Source organism: Triticum dicoccoides, chromosome 2A, assembly GCF_002162155.2.
Source record: "Triticum dicoccoides isolate Atlit2015 ecotype Zavitan chromosome 2A, WEW_v2.0, whole genome shotgun sequence".
Lineage (NCBI taxonomy): Eukaryota > Viridiplantae > Streptophyta > Magnoliopsida > Poales > Poaceae > Triticum > Triticum dicoccoides.
In genome coordinates this window covers 766,673,606-766,689,361 of record NC_041382.1, presented here as the reverse complement: position 1 = coordinate 766,689,361, position 15,756 = coordinate 766,673,606, and positions in this window count along the sequence as shown.

Below are 15,756 nucleotides of genomic sequence, written 5' to 3'. Positions count from 1 at the left end.
ATAATAACTTTATTATTGCTTCTAGGGCATATTTCCTTCAGTCTCCCACTTGCACTAGAGTCAATAATCTAGATTACACAGTAATGATTCTAACACCCATGGAGCCTTGGTGCTGATCATGTTTTGCTCGTGGATGAGGCTTAGTCAGCGGGTCTCCAACATTCAGATCCGTATGTATCTTGCAAATTTCTATGTATCCCACTTGGACTAAATCCCGAATGGAATTGAAGCGTCTCTTGATGTGCTTGGTTCTCTTGTGAAATCTGGATTCCTTTGCCAAGGCAATTGCACCAGTATTGTCACAAAAGATTTTCATTGGACCCGATGCACTAGGTATGACACCTAGATCATATATGAACTCCTTCATCCAGACTCCTTCATTTGCTGCTTCCAAATGAGCTATGTACTCCGCTTCACATGTAGATCCTGCCACGACGCTTTGTTTAGAACTGCACCAACAGACAACTCCACCGTTTAATGTAAACACGTATCCGGTTTGCGATTTACAATCGTCCGGATCAGTGTCAAAGCTTGCATCAACGTAACCATTTATGATGAGCTCTTTGTCAGCTCCATATACGAGAAACATATCCTTAGTTCTTTTCAGGTACTTCAGGATGTTCTTGACCGCTGTCCAATGATCCACTCCTGGATTACTTTGGTACCTCCCTGCTAGACTTATAGCAAGGCACACATCAGGTCTGGTACACAGCATTGCATACATGATAGAGCCTATGGCTGAAGCATAGGGAACATCTTTCATTTTCTCTCTATCTTCTGCAGTGGTCGGACATTGAGTCTTACTCAACTTCACACCTTGTAACACAGGCAAGAACCCTTTCTTTGCTTGATCCATTTTGAACTTCTTCAAAACTTTGTCAAGGTATGTGCTTTGTGAAAGTCCAATTAAGCGTCTTGATCTATCTCTATAGATCTTAATGCCCAATATGTAAGCAGCTTCACTGAGGTCTTTCATTGAAAAACTCTTATTCAAGTATCCCTTTATGCTATCCAGAAATTCTATATTATTTCCAATCAATAATATGTCATCCACATGTAATATTAGAAATGCTACAGAGCTCCCACTCACTTTCTTGTAAATACAGGCTTCTCCAAAAGTCTGTATAAAACCAAATGCTTTGATCACACTATCAAAGCGTTTATTCCAACTCCGAGAGGCTTGCACCAGTCCATAAATGGATCGCTGGAGCTTGCACACTTTGTTAGCTCCCTTTGGATCGACAAAACCTTCTAGTTGCATCATATACAACTCTTCTTCCAGAAATCCATTTAGGAATGCAGTTTTGACATCCATTTGCCAAATTTCATAATCATAAAATGCGGCCATTGCTAACATGATTCGGACAGACTTAAGCATCGCTACGGGTGAGAAGGTCTCATCGTAGTCAACCCCTTGAACTTGTCGAGAACCTTTCGCAACAAGTCGAGCTTTGTAGACAGTAACATTACCGTCAGCGTCAATCTTCTTCTTGAAGATCCATTTATTCTCAATTGCTTGCCGATCAACGGGCAAGTCAACCAAAGTCCACACTTTGTTCTCATACATGGATCCCATCTCAGATTTCATGGCTTCTAGCCATTTTGCGGAATCTGGGCTCACCATCGCTTCTTCATAGTTTGTAGGTTTATCATGATCTAGTAGCATGACTTCCCGAACAGGATTACCGTACCACTCTGGTGTAGATCTTACTCTGCTTGATCTACGAGGTTCGGTAGCAACTTGATCTGAAGTTTCATGATCATTATCATTAGCTTCCTCACTAATTGTTGTAGGTGTCACAGAAACCGGTTTCTGTGATGTACTACTTTCCAATAAGGGAGCAGGTACAGTTACCTCATCAAGTTCTACTTTTCTCCCACTCACTTCTTTCGAGAGAAACTCCTTCTCTAGAAAAACTCTGAATTTGGCAACAAAAGTCTTGCCTTCGGATCTGTGATAGAAGGTGTACCCAACAGTCTCCTTTGTGTATCCTATGAAGACACATTTCTCTGATTTGGGTTCGAGTTATCAGGTTGAAGCTTTTTCACATAAGCATCGCAGCCCCAAACTTTCAGAAATGACAACTTTGGTTTCTTGCCAAACCATAGTTCATAAGGCGTCGTCTCAACGGATTTCGATGGTGTCCTATTTAACGTGAATGCAGCCGTCTCTAAAGTATAAACCCAAAACGATAGCAGTAAATCAGTAAGAGACATCATAGATCGTACCATATCTAATAAAGTACAATTACGACGTCCGGACACACCATTACGCTGTGGTGTTCTAGGTGGCATGAGTTGCGAAACTATTCCGCATTGTTTCAAATGTAGACCAAACTCGTAACTCAAATATTCTCCTCCACGATCAGATCGTAGAAACTTTATTTTCTTGTTACGATGATTTTCAACTTCACTCTGAAATTCTTTGAACTTTTCAAATGTTTCAGACTTATGTTTCATTAAGTAGATATACCCATATCTGCTTAAATCATGTGCGAAGGTGAGAAAATAACGATATCCGTCACGAGCCTCAACATTCATTGGACCACATACATCTGTATGTATGATTTCCAATAAATCCGTCGGTCTCTCCATAGTACCGGAGAACGGCGTTTTAGTCATCTTACCCATGAGGCACGGTTCGCAAGTACCAAGTGATTCATAATCAAGTGGTTCCAAAAGTCCATCAGTATGGAGTTTCTTCATGCGCTTTACACCGATATGACCTAAACGACAGTACCACAAATAAGTTGCACTATCATTATCAACTCTGCATCTTTTGATTTCAACATTATGAATATGTGTATCACTACTATCGAGATTCATTAAAAATAGACCACTCTTCAAGGGTGCATGACCATAAAAGATATTACTCATATAAATAGAACAACCATTATTCTCTGATTTAAATGAATAACCGTCTCGCATCAAACAAGATCCAGATATAATGTTCATGCTCAACGCTGGCACCAAATAACAATTATTTAGGTCTAATACTAATCCCGAAGGTAGATGTAGAGGTAGCATGCCGACCGCGATCACATCGACTTTGGAACCATTTCCCACGCGCATCGTCACCTCGTCCTTAGCCAATCTTCGCTTAATCCGTAGCCCCTGTTTCGAGTTGCAAATGTTAGCAACAGAACCAGTATCAAATACCTAGGTGCTACTGCGAGCATTAGTAAGGTACACATCAATAACATGTATATCACATATACCTTTGTTCACTTTGCCATCCTTCTTATCCGCCAAATACTTGGGGCAGTTCCGCTTCCAGTGACCAGTCTGCTTGCAGTAGAAGCACTCAGTCTCAGGCTTAGGTCCAGACTTGGGTTTCTTCTCCTGATCAGCAACTTGTTTGCTATTCTTCTTGAAGTTCCCTTTGTTCTTCCCTTTGCCCTTTTTCTTGAAACTGGTGGTCTTATTGACCATCAACACTTGATGCTCCTTCTTGATTTCTACCTCCGCGGATTTTAGCATCGCGAAGAGCTCAGGAATAGTCTTATTCATCCCTTGCATATTATAGTTCGTCACGAAGCTTTTGTAGCTTGGTGGCAGTGATTGAAGAACTCTGTCAATGACACTATCAACAGGAAGATTAACCCCCAGTTGAGTCAAGTGATTATGATACCCATACATTTTGAGTATATGGTTACTGACAGAACTATTCTCCTCCATCTTACAGCTATAGAACTTATTGGAGACTTCATATCTCTCAATCCGGGCATTTGCTTGAAATATTAACTTCAACTCCTGGAACATCTCATATGCTCTATGATGTTCAAAATGTCGTTGAAGACCCGGTTCTAAGCCGTAAAGCATGGAACACTGAACTATCGAGTAGTCATCAGCTTTGCTCTGCCAGACATTCATAACATCTGGTGTTGCTCCTGCAGCAGGCTTGGCACTTAGCGGTGCTTCCAGGACGTAATTCTTCTGTGCAGCAATGAGGATAATCCTCAAGTTACGGACCCAGTACGTGTAATTGCTACCATCATCTTTCAACTTTGCTTTCTCAAGGAACGCATTAAAATTTAATGGAACAACAACACGAGCCATCTATCTACAATCAAACATAGACAAGCAAGATACTATCAGGTACTAATTGAAGGAAATATGCCCTAGGGCAATAATAAAGTTATTATTTATTTCCTTATTTCATGACAAATGTTTATTATTCATGCTAGAATTGTATTAACCAGAAACATAATACATGTGTGAATACATAGACAAACAGAGTGTCACTAGTATGCCTCTACTTGACTAGCTCGTTGATCAAAGATGGTTAAGTTTCCTAACCATAGACATGAGTTGTCATTTGATTAACGGGATCACATCATTAGGAGAATGATGTGATTGACTTGACCCATTCCGTTAGCTTAGCACTTGATCGTTTAGTTTGTTGCTATTGCTTTCTTCATGACTTATACATGTTCCTATGACTGAGATTATGCAACTCCCGTTTACCGGAGGAACACTTTGTGTACCACCAAACGTCACAACGCAACTGGCACTACTAGAAAAACCCCTACTAATGGCGCACCTAATATGGCCATTAATGGCGCACCAGTGGTGCGCCATTAGTAAAAACCACTGGTGCGCCATTAGTATCTGGTATACTAATGGCGCACCTAGCAGTGCGCCATTAGTATACCATTCGGTGCTCCACTGATATTCCCTCTAGGTGCGCCACTAATAACCTTATAGGTGCGCCACTAGTAATAAAGGAAGGTGCGCCACTAATAAGGGCTTAAATGCGCCACTAGTAATGTATTTGGAAAACAAAAAAAATCCAATTTTACAGAAAACAACCTATAAGGAAAATAATTTAAAAACAAAAAATGAAATAGAATCATATTTTTTATTATAGTAAGAATATTACAATGTCTTTACAAGTATCCAATAAAAGGAAAATTGCAAGGAAATAAAAGAAAATCCTAAAACTAATCTTCTAGTAATCTTTTCTTCTTTTTCTTCACTTTATCCCTGCAAAATGTAACAAAATAAACAGAAATACAAACAAACTATTTATAACATGTCAATATTGTCATTTTTTATAACATGTCAATACTGTCTTTTCCAGAATTACATGGTGTGAATATTGTATGAGTAAGATTATAATGGAAATGAATTGCAGAGGACATATGAGGTTCAACACTAATCATCGACAACAAAATCATGCAAGAAATGATTGATCAGTAAATGGACAACCTTCTTAGAGATTGTCATGCGATGTCCAATGAATCAACAGGAAATAAGTAACATGCCTTCCAAGACATAATTCACTATTACACATAAATGTATATCCCAAACTGAAGAACGTGCTAATATGTAATCATCATTTAGAGATACCAAACTGGAAGACCATTCATTTGGTCGCAAAATGACCTACTTAACTAGTCCTTGACCATCCATCATGCGCAAGAGCAAAGATAAAGATGGGCCTTGCAGCAGCGCCCAGCCCTTGGAACAGTCCATTGCATTATGTGGAACATGCTCAGATTAAGCACTATATCATCACAACTTAACAAAAGTAAATCTGAGACACATCAAAACTAAAGATTCATCCTACTTGAGGATCTTCACTAATCATGGACACCAAAGTCTTCCATTTGCAAGACATGCTTCATGAGTAAATGCATAACCTTTTGGCATATAAAGCTTACACATTTTTCTGCATCCAGTAGCAATTAGGTAACGAAAACAGTGAGCGGCTTAGATGGGGTACAAATTGAAATAACATTGTCCAGCAGTAAAAGAACCATAGCTAGTAAGTGACCAACACTGTCCACACACGCATCATACTAGACCAAGACCTCATCAGGCCAGACAGAGGTAGTGTAGCGCACTGGGCTAGAGCTTAGAGCTATGCATGTACATTGATTGTTATAGCAGTGCAGCGACAACTACTTGTTTAGATGCATATAAATCATCTCCTTGCTTGAAGTAGAAAGAAAGCAGAGTAAAGGGCCCTGAAGATGTTGACTACTCACTTAATTAGAAGGTAGTGAGAGAATCCCTTGCCCAGTTGGGATGAGTTTCAGACCGGCGGTGGAACTTGTTCTTGCCTGTTGAGGATCCTCAATGGACAAGAGAATGAAGGCATCATCAGCTGACACACAAAAAAGGGCTCTCTAAAAACTAAAACGACCATGGGGGTGCTGCTGCTTACCCGAGCTAGGAGCCGTCTTGTAGGAGGGGAGTTTGCCCTCGTACATGGCATGGTCGTTGGCCCAGCTCGGCTGCACCACACCGGAGCACGCGACCAAGGCACTGGTCATGCGTCGAGTTGCGTTGACAACGGAAGAAAGTCCGGTCTTACACACAAGTAAAGACTGAATGTTCAGTGAACATGTACGTACATTATAATGGCAGTCCATACAGAATAAAAATGACGCCACTTGTGGCATCAGATAAATTGAACCAAGCGGGCCAATGGATCAATTTGACGGACAAATTAACCCAAAAGGATGGCATGTACGACATCCATCCATCCATCCATCCAACCAGCAAGCATCAATTAAAGTGCTCATTCATTCATTCATTTATTCATTCAGGAGACATGATGAGATGGATATAGTGAGCAATCTAACCTAACAATCCGTCCATAAATAGCAGGCAATGGAATTAATTAAGCCCGAATCTGGGCATGGAGATGCAAAAGCACAAGAGAGGAGGAAGAGACCGAGAGGTGCATTCAGATTGAAATTGAACTGAACTGCACAATGTCAATCAACACCACCAGAAAGAAGAATTGCAATCAATCAAATTGGCAAGCTAGATAAGATGTGCTCACCATGTCCACCTGCAGTAGGCAGAGGAGGAGGGAGCAGCCATGCATTGTGCACCTGCAGCAGCAGCTCGTCCGGAGCAGCCTGCCCTGCACATAAAACGAACCAATGAGGGGACGGGAGGGGAGATGAAGAAGATGGCCTGCAGCCACACGCACCATGGTCGGGGTCGGAGATCCGTCATCGGAGATGGCCTGCAGCCGTCGTCTATCGCCTGGAGGTTGAGGCGTCGTACCTCCATGGCTAGGCTAGGCTAGGGTTTCTGGCATCTCCGTCCTGGCTTCTGTCGGCCCTGGATGGATGGTCGCGGCTCAGGTCGACGACGGGACGATGCGCCGTGGATCTGGATCTGGGCGCTCCTCACCTCCCTGGAAGCTCGCCGGAGAAGGCCTTCCCTTCCCTCCCCTCCTCTCCTCTACTGGGAGAGAAGAGGAGAGAAGAGAAGAGAAGGTGAGGTGCGGCAGCGCTGCAGGGAGAGGAGGCCGCCATGACCGGGCTCCTCCTGCTGCCATGGTCTCCATGGCATCGGGCTAGGGTCTCGGCCCGACCAGGCAGACAGAGGAGAGGATAGGGAGGTCGCCGGCGCGGCGTGGATGGGGAGAGGAGGCCGCCGGAGAGGTGATGCGGAAGAGGAGATCGGCGGCGGCGTTGGGTCAGAGCCGGAGGAGAGGCGGGTGGCTGTGTCAGGAGGAAGGGGAGGGGAGAGAACGTGACTAGAGGGAGGGGATAAGGGGTGATAGCAATGGCGCACCGGTAGGGGGTGCGCCATACGTATAGATAGCAATGGCGCATCTCTTACTGGTGCGCCATTACTAGTTAAAACTAGTAATGGCGCACTTTCCCCCTGGTGCGCCATTGGTAAGTCTGGGGAGGGGTGTGGGGCCAGGACAAAACTACTAATGGCGCACCACACACTAAGTGCGCCATTAGTAATATGGCCACTAATGGCGCACCCATATCTGGTGCGCCATTGCTATATAGCAGTGGCGCACCACATGTCTGGTGCGCCATTAGTGTCCATATCATCTATAGCCCTTTTCCTAGTAGTGTGGGTGATTATAAAGGTGCTCTATAGGTGTCTTCAAAGGTACTTGTTGGGTTGGCGTATTTCGAGATTAGGATTTGTCACTCCGATTGTCGGAGAGGTATCTCTGGGCCCACTCGGTAATGCACATCACTATAAGCCTTGCAAGCATTGCAACTAATGAGTTAGTTGCGGGATGATGTATTACGGAACGAGTAAAGAGACTTGCTGGTAACAAGATTGAACTAGGTATTGAGATACCGACGATCGAATCTCGGGTAAGTAACATAACGATGACAAAGGGAACAACGTATGTAGTTATGCGGTCTGACCGATAAAGATCTTCGTAGAATATGTAGGAGCCAATATGGGCATCCAGGTCCCGCTATTGGTTATTGACCAGAGAGGTGTCTTGGTCATGTCTACATAGTTCTCGAACCCGTAGGGTCCGCACGCTTAACGTTCATTGACGATATAGTACTATATGAGTTATGTATGTTGATGACCGAATGTTGTTCGGAGTCCGTGATGAGATCACGGACATGACGAGGAACTCCGGAATGGTCCGGAGATAAAGTTTGATATATGGGATAATAGTGTTTGGTTATCGGAAGGGTTCCGGAAATCACCGGAAGGGGTTTCGGATGTTTCCCGAAATGTTTGGGTACGAGAACACTTTATTTGGGCCAAAGGGGAAAGCCCACAATGTTTTTGGAAAGCGCAAAAGGAAGTTTTGCGTAGTCCAGGGGCCAGACGCCAAGGTCCCTGGCGTCTAGGTCCAGACGCCGGGAACCCTGGCGTCTGGCCCTGGAGTCCGAGAAGGACTCTTGCCTTTCGGGTGAAACCGACTTTGTGGAGGCTTTTACTCCAAGTTTTGACCCCTAGGCTCAACATATAAATAGAGGGGTAGGGCTAGCACCCAAGACACATCAAGAAACACCAAGCCGTGTGCCGGCAACCCCGGCCCCTCTAGTTTATCCTCCGTCATAGTTTTCGTAGTGCTTAGGCGAAGCTCTGCGGAGATTGTTCTTCACCAACACCGTCACCATGCCGTCGTGCTGCCGGAACTCATTTACTACTTCACCCCTCTTGCTGGATCGAGAAGGCGAGGACGTCACCGAGCCGAACGTGTGCAGAACTCGGAGGTGCCGTGCTTTCGGTACTTGGATCGGTCGGACGTGAAGACGTACGACTACATCAACCGTGTTGATATAACGCTTCCGGGAACGGTCTACGAGGGTATGTAGACAACACTCTCCCCTCTCGTTGCTATGCATCACCATGATCTTGCGTGTGCGTAGGAATTTTTTTAAATTACTACGTTCCCCAACAGTGGCATCAGAGCCTAGGTTTTATGCGTTGATGTTGTGCACGAGTAGAACACAAGTGAGTTGTGGGCGATATAAGTCATACTGCTTACCAGCATGTCATACTTTGGTTCGGCGGTATTGTTGGATGAAGCGGCCTAGACCGACATTACGCGTACGCTTACGCGAGACTGGTTCTACCGACGTGCTTTGCACACAGGTGGCTGGCGGGTGTCAGTTTCTCCAACTTTAGTTGAACCAAGTGTGGCTACACCCGGTCCTTGCGAAGGTTAAAACAGCACCAACTTGACAAACTATCATTGTGGTTTTGATGCGTAGGTAAGAACGGTTCTTGCTTAAGCCCGTAGCAGCCACGTAAAACTTGGAACAACAAAGTAGAGGACGTCTAACTTATTTTTGCAGGGCATGTTGTGATGTGATATGGTCAAGACATGATGCTAAATTTTATTGTATGAGATGATCATGTTTTGTAACCGAGTTATCGGCAACTGGCAGGAGCCATATGGTTGTCGCTTTATTGTATGCAATGCAATTGCGCTGTAATGCTTTACTTTATCACTAAGCGGTAGCGATAGTCGTGGAAGCATAAGATTGGCGAGACGACAACGATGCTACGATGGTGATCAAGGTGTCGCGCCAGTGACGATGGTGATCATGACGGTGCTTCGGAGATGGAGATCACAAGCACAAGATGATGATGGCCATATCATATCACTTATATTGATTGCATGTGATGTTTATCTTTTATGCATCTTATCTTGCTTTGATTGACGGTAGCATTATAAGATGATCTCTCACTAAATTTCAAGATAAAAGTGTTCTCCCTAAGTATGCACCGTTGCCAAAGTTTGTCGTGCCCAGACACCACATGATGATCGGGTGTGATAAGCTCTACGTCCATCTACAATGGGTGCAAGCCAGTTTTTGCACACACAGAATACTCAGGTTAAACTTGACGAGCCTAGCATATGCAGATATGGCCTCGGAACACTGAGACCGAAAGGTCGAGCATGAATCATATAGTAGATATGATCAACATATTGATGTTCACCATTGAAAGCTACTCCATTTCACGTGATGATCGGTTATGGTTTAGTTGATTTGGATCACGTGATCACTTAGAAGATTAGAGGGATGTCTTTCTAAGTGGGAGTTCTTAAGTAATATGATTAATTGAACTTAAATTTATCATGAACTTAGTACCTGATAGTATTTTGCTTGTCTATGTTGATTGTAGATAAATGGCCCGTGCTGTTGTTCCGTTGAATTTTAATGCGTTCCTTGAGAAAGCAAAGTTGAAAGATGATGGTAGCAATTACACGGACTGGGTTCGTAACTTGAGGATTATCCTCATTGCTGCACAGAAGAATTACGTCCTGGAAGCACCGCTAAGTGCCAAGCCTGCTGCAGGAGCAACACCAGATGTTATGAACGTTTGGCAGAGCAAAGCTAATGACTACTCGATAGTTCAGTGTGCCATGCTTTACGGCTTAGAACCGGGTCTTCAACGACGTTTTGAACATCATGGAGCATATGAGATGTTTCAGGAGTTGAAGTTAATATTTCAAGCAAATGCCCGGATTGAGAGATATGAAGTCTTCAATAAGTTCTATAGCTACAAGATGGAGGAGAATAGTTCTGTCAGTGAACATATACTAAAAATGTCTGGGTATCATAATCACTTGACTCAACTGGGAGTTAATCTTCCTGTTGATAGTGTCATTGACAGAGTTCTTCAATCACTGCCACCAAGCTACAAGAGCTTCGTGATGAACTATAACATGCAAGGGATGGATAAGACTATTCCCGAGCTCTTCGCAATGCTAAAGGCTGCGGAGGTAGAAATCAAGAAGGAGCATCAAGTTTTGATGGTCAATAAGACCGCCAGTTTCAAGAAAAAGGGCAAAGGGAAGAAGAAGGGGAACTTCAAGAAGAACAACAAACAAGTTGCTGCTCAGGAGAAGAAACCCAAATCTGGACCTAAGCCTGAAACTGAGTGCTTCTACTGCAAGCAGACTGGACACTGGAAGCGGAACTACCCCAAGTATTTGGCGGATAAGAAGGATGGCAAGGTAAACAAAGGTATATGTGATATACATGTTATTGATGTGTACCTTACTAGAGCTTGCAGTAGCACCTGGGTATTTGATACTAGTTCTGTTGCTAATATTTGCAACTCGAAACAGGGACTACAGATTAAGCGAACACTGGCAAAGGACGAGGTGACGATGCGCGTGGGAAATGGTTCCAAAGTCGATGTGATCACGGTCGGCACGCTACCTCTACATCTACCTTCGGGATTAGTTTTAGACCTAAATAATTGTTATTTGGTGCCAACGTTGAGCATGAACATTATATCTGGATCTTGTTTGATGCGAGACGGTTATTCATTTAAATCAAAGAATAATGGTTGTTCTATTTATATGAGTAATATCTTTTATGGTCATGCACCCTTGAAGAGTGGTCTATTTTTGATGAATCTCGATAGTAGTGATACACATATTCATAATGTTGAAGCCAAAAGATGCAGAGTTGATAAAGATAGTGCAACTTATTTGTGGCACATCCGTTTAGGTCATATCGGTGTAAAGCGCATGAAGAAACTCCATACTGATGGACTTTTGGAATCACTTGATTATGAATCACTTGGTACTTGCGAACCGTGCCTCATGGGCAAGATGACAAAAACGCCGTTCTCCAGTACTATGGAGAGAGCAACGGATTTGTTGGAAATCATACATATAGATGTATGTGGTCCGATGAATGTTGAGGCTCGTGGCGGATATCGTTATTTTCTCACCTTCACAGATGATTTAAGCAGATATGGGTATATCTACTTAATGAAACATAAATCTGAAACATTTGAAAAGTTCAAAGAATTTCAGAGTGAAGTTGAAAAACATCATAACAAGAAAATAAAATTTCTACGATCTGATCGTGGAGGAGAATATTTGAGTTACGAGTTTGGTCTACATTTGACACAAAGCGGAATAGTTGCGCAACTCACGCAACTCACGCCACCCGGAACACCACAGCGTAATGGTGTGTCCGAACGTCGTAATCGTACCTTACTAGATATGGTGCAATCTATGATGTCTCTTACTGATTTACCGCTACCATTTTGGGGTTATGCTTTAGAGACGGCCGCATTCACGTTAAATAGGGCACCATCGAAATCCGTTGAGACGACGCCTTATGAACTATGGTTTGGCAAGAAACTAAAGTTGTCGTTTCTTAAAGTTTGGGGCTGCGATGCTTATGTGAAAAAGCTTCAACCTGATAAGCTTGAACCCAAATCGGAGAAATGTGTCTTCATAGGATACCCAAAGGAGACTGTTGGGTACACCTCCTATCACAGATCCGAAGGCAAGACATTCTTTGCCAAGAACGGATCCTTTCTAGAGAAGGAGTTTCTCTCGAAAGAAGTGAGTGGGAGGAAAGTAGAACTTGATGAGGTAATTGTACCTGCTCCCTTATTGGAAAGTAGTTCATCATAGAAACCGGTTTCTGTGACACCTACACCAATTAGTGAGGAAGTTAATGATGATGATCATGGAACTTCAGATCAAGTTATTACTGAACCTCGTAGATCAACCAGAGTAAGATCCGCACCAGAGTGGTACGGTAATCCTGTTCTGGAAGTCATGCTACTAGATCATGATGAACCTACAAACTATGAAGAAGCGATGGTGAGCCCAGATTCCGCAAAATGCCTAGAAGCCATGAAATCTGAGATGGGATCCATGTATGAGAACAAAGTGTGGACTTTGGTTGACTTTCCCGTTGATCGGCAAGCAATTGAGAATAAATGGATCTTCAAGAAGAAGACTGACGCTGACGGTAATGTTACTATCTACAAAGCTCGACTTGTTGCAAAAGGTTTTCGACAAGTTCAAGGGATTGACTACGATGAGACCTTCCACCCGTAGCGATGCTTTAGTCTGTCCGAATCATGTTAGCGATTGCCGCATTTCATGATTATGAAATTTGGCAGATGGATGTCAAAACTGCATTCCTGAATGGATTTCTGGAAGAAGAGTTGTATATGATGCAACTGGAAGGTTTTGTTGATCCAAAGGGAGCTAACAAAGTGTGCAAGCTCCAGCGATCCATTTATGGACTGGTGCAAGCCTCTCGAAGTTGGAATAAACGTTTTGATAGTGTGATCAAAGCATTTGGTTTTGTACAGACTTTTGGAGAAGTCTGTATTTACAAGAAAGTGAGTGGGAGCTCTGTAGCATTTCTGATATTATATGTGGATGACATATTACTAATTGGAAATGATATAGAATTTCTGGATAGCATAAAGGGATACTTGAATAAAAGTTTTTCTATGAAACACCTCAGTGAAGATGCTTACATATTGGGCATCAAGATCTATAGAGATAGATCAAGACGCTTAATTGGACTTTCACAAAGCACATACCTTGACAAAGTTTTGAAAAAGTTCAAAATGGATCAAGCAAAGAAAGGGTTCTTGCCTGTGTTACAAGGTGTGAAGTTGAGTAAGACTCAATGCCCGAACACTACAGAAGATAGAGAGAAGATGAAAGATGTTCCCTATGCTTCAGCCATAGGCTCTATCATGTATGCAATGCTGTGTACCAGACCTGATGTGTGCCTTGATATAAGTCTAGCAGGGAGGTACCAAAGTAATCCAGGAGTGGATCACTGGACAGCGGTCAAGAACATCCTGAAATACCTGAAAAGGACTAAGGATATGTTTCTCATTTATGGAGGTGACAAAGAGCTCATCGTAAATGGTTACGTTGACGCAAGCTTTGACACTGATCCGGACGATTTTAAATCACAAACCGGATACGTGTTTATATTAAACGGTGGAGCTGTTAGTTGGTGCAGTTCTAAACAAAGCGTCGTGGCGGGATCTACGTGTGAAGCGGAGTACATAGCTGCTTCGTAAGCAGCAAATGAAGGAGTCTGGATGAAGGAGTTCATATCCGATCTAGGTGTCATACCTAGTGCATCGGGTCCAATGAAAATCTTTTGCGACAATACTGGTGCAATTGCCTTGGCAAAGGAATCCAGATTTCACAAGAGAACCAAGCACATCAAGAGACGCTTCAATTCCATCCGGGATTTAGTCCAGGTGGGAGACATAGAAATTTGCAAGATACATATGGATCTGAATGTTGCAGACCCGTTGACTAAGCCTCTTCCACGAGCAAAACATGATCAGCACCAAGGCTCCATGGGTGTTAGAATCATTACTATGTAATCTAGATAATTGACTCTAGTGCAAGTGGGAGACTGAAGGAAATATGCCCTAGAGGCAATAATAAAGTTATTATTTATTTCCTTATTTCATGATAAATGTTGATTATTCATGCTAGAATTGTATTAACCGGAAACATAATACATGTGTGAATACATAGACAAACAGAGTGTCACTAGTATGCCTCTACTTGACTAGCTCGTTGATCAAAGATGGTTAAGTTTCCTAACCATAGACATGAGTTGTCATTTGATTAACGGGATCACATCATTAGGAGAATGATGTGATTGACTTGACCCATTCCGTTAGCTTAGCATGACGATCGTTTAGTTTGTTGCTATTGCTTTCTTCATGACTTATACATGTTCCTATGACTATGAGATTATGCAACTCCCGTTTACCGAAGGAACACTTTGTGTACCACCAAACGTCACAACGTAACTGGGTGATTATAAAGGTGCTCTATAGGTGTCTCCAAAGGTACTTGCTGGGTTGGCGTATTTCGAGATTAGGATTTGTCACTACGATTGTCGGAGAGGTATCTCTGGGCCCACTCGGTAATGCACATCACTATAAGCCTTGCAAGCATTGCAACTAATGAGTTAGTTGCGGGATGATGTATTACGGAACGAGTAAAAGAGACTTGCCGGTAATGAGATTGAACTAGGTATTGAGATACCGACGATCGAATCTCGGGCAAGTAACATACCGATGACAAAGGGAACAACGTATGTTGTTATGCGGTCTGACCGATAAAGATCTTCATAGAATATGTAGGAGCCAATATGGGCATCCAGGTCCCTCTATTGGTTATTGACCAGAGAGGTGTCTCGGTCATGCCTACATAGTTCTCGAACCCGTAGGGTCCGCACGCTTAACGTTCGTTGACGATATAGTACTATATGAGTTATGTATGTTGATGACCGAATGTTGTTCGGAGTCCGGGATGAGATCACGGACATGACGAGGAACTCCGGAATGGTCCGGAGATAAAGTTTGATACATGGGATAATAGTGTTTGGTCACCGGAAGGGTTCCGGAAATCATCGGAAGGGGTTCCAGATGTTTCCCGAAATGTTTGGGTACGAGAACACTTTATTTGGGCCAAAGGGGAAAGCCCACAAGGTTTTTGGAAAGCGCAAAAGGAAGTTTTGCGTAGTCCAGGGGCCAGACGCCAGGGTCCCTGGCGTCTGGCCCCTGGACTCCGCAAACCCTGGCGTCTGGCCCTGGAGTCCGAGAAGGACTCTTGCCTTTCGGGTGAAACCGACTTTGTGGAGGCTTTTACTCCAAGTTTCGACCCCAAGGCTCAACATATAAATAGAGGGGTAGGTCTAGCACCCAAGACACGTCAAGAAACACTAAGCCGTGTGCCGGCAACCC